This window comes from Helianthus annuus, chromosome 5 (assembly GCF_002127325.2).
Source record: "Helianthus annuus cultivar XRQ/B chromosome 5, HanXRQr2.0-SUNRISE, whole genome shotgun sequence".
In the NCBI taxonomy this organism is placed as follows: domain Eukaryota; kingdom Viridiplantae; phylum Streptophyta; class Magnoliopsida; order Asterales; family Asteraceae; genus Helianthus; species Helianthus annuus.
This window is the reverse complement of record NC_035437.2, coordinates 107,597,006-107,599,379: the sequence shown is the minus strand read 5'-3', so window position 1 is coordinate 107,599,379 and position 2,374 is coordinate 107,597,006.

Here is a 2,374-nt window from a genome sequence, read left to right as displayed (position 1 = left end):
GAGCTACCCCAAAAGTTAGCGACTAAACTGTTTTTCCAATACCGAACACTAGGTAACCGTTTGCGTTTCCGCAGGATGCCCCGATGTCAATGTTCTATCATCATTGACGGATGCCTGAGTACATTAGTTCACGACAGATCCCATACCATGGCACGGTGTGAGGCTGGTAAGACCTAAATAGCGCTATCAACTAATAACCCGTTCGCCTGGCCCCGGCGACTAATCGGTATTATGTAGTAGGGACTTGAGTGATAGAGTTGCGTTTAGTGCCGTTGGTTGCATTCCGTATAAACAGTAATTAACTAAAAAGGTTTCCCAACTCAAGGGAAGGTAAAGTAAGTTTGTTCCCAGTAACCAGGGAAGGAATGTAAATGGTATCCCCTTTACAAGGGGATAGGGTTGTTCTAGTCTCGTGTCCCAAACCACCGGGACGCATGCTTTTAAGTTGTGAACTCACCTTGGGTTGCTCGGTAGATGTTTTTACCCGGTCAAGTATGTTGGTCACCACGTCCTAACATGGTTACCAAATATGGGTCAAGTCGGGTACTAGTAAACACATAGTGAGCACGTATGGCAATACAAGGCAATCACGTATAACATGCAATACACAAACAGTGGGGTATTGGGCCTAAACAGTAACAGATACACAAGCAATCCAGTTAACAGTAAGCCCAACAGTCAAAAGCCCAATAACCCTAAAACAGTCCAGTCGAGACAAGAGTGACTCGCAACCAAGGTTGCGACTCGCAACCGAGGTCTCGGTTCATCACGTTTTGGTTACGAGTCGCAACCAGAGGTTACGACTCGCAACTAGCGGTTCCGACAAAGCAGCAGTGGTTACGACTCGCAACCGGACTCGATACGCGTCGATTACGACTCGCAACCGGGAGGTCTCGACAAATCCTGCTGTGGTCTCGAGTAGCAACCAAAGGTTGCGACTCGCAACCGTGATTACGTGCACATGAATCAGTTTCTAGAACCTGCAAACAGTACTGGCCAATAGAATTGCAATTTCATGAAATCAGATTGTACTATGCCACTAAAACATGTTTTCTTGTCTAACCCTTGTCTAAAATGGATCAAACACACACATATTTTGAATATACAAACCATCTTCAAACTGTTCATCATATAATCAAACAATATTCAAACCACATTCATCATTTAAGCACAAAACCATAAGATCAAAGAACACATATTTAACACAATCTGTTTTAACATAATCGGCATTATTATTCTCGGTTCCTAGTCTAGCATGCTTCATCATAAATCACAACTCGTGAGATCAAGCAAATCATGCATATTATTCGGTCAAAATCATTCAAACAAGCATCTAACATTAACCGAATAACAAAACTATTTATCACAAAATCGGATCATTTTCATTAAGACACAAGATTCATTTCAAGCAACCACTTTTATCACCAAACAAGCATTTCATAACTACAACATCAACAATCAAGCACTAACCAATAACAATGCTATCTAACATACCACTAATAATCAACCGAGAACCATATTAACCAACAAAACACTAACCGGTTGATGTAGAGGGTGTGAAGATCCGATGAACCGACTTTCGGATGGTGATCTTGAGCTCGATCCGGGGGCCTTGGTGTCTCCGGTTGGTTCCGAGTAGGAAGAGGAGATGAGAGGAGGTTGATGATCTTAGGGTTTTAGGGTTTAGTGAGAGGAGATGAGAGGAGAGTAGGAAAGTGTTGTAAAAATGGTTAAGGGAGGGGAGGGTTGGTTTATATAGGATCTCGAGTGGGCTTAGGGGTGTTCCGGGTTGGGTTCTCGGTCACAAGGCCTTAACCGGCCCAAACCAAACAACCGGCCCCTTTTGTTGTTCACGGTTCACTCGAGACCGGGTGGTCTCGAGTCGGGTTTGCGGGTCTCGGCTCACATATATAATACACACTCATACCTATATATGTATATACATATCATACATACACACAATGCAAGGATCACATAGAACATCAAAACAATACACAACTTTTTCATTTAATATATAAGCCATTCATTTAATATATAAGCCATATATATATATATACAAGTAGGTTGAATACAGGAATAGTTGTCCGGGAAAATCCGAAGTGTCACATTATCCCCAAGTTTTAAGAACTTTCGTCCCGAAAGTTAAGGCAGCCACTGTGAAGCTAGCGTAAGTGAAAGCGTTTCAACGGGGTGTCACATCATCCCCTCGTTAGTTTGGAATTTCGTCCCGAAATTCGGTTGTAGCTTCAGTGCTGGGGTTTTCGTTAGGGAACAACTGGGGATACTTGTGCTTCATCTGGTCTTCCCGCTCCCAGGTATACTCTGGGCCACGTCGCGAGTTCCAACGGACTCGTACAAGAGGTATCTGGCTACG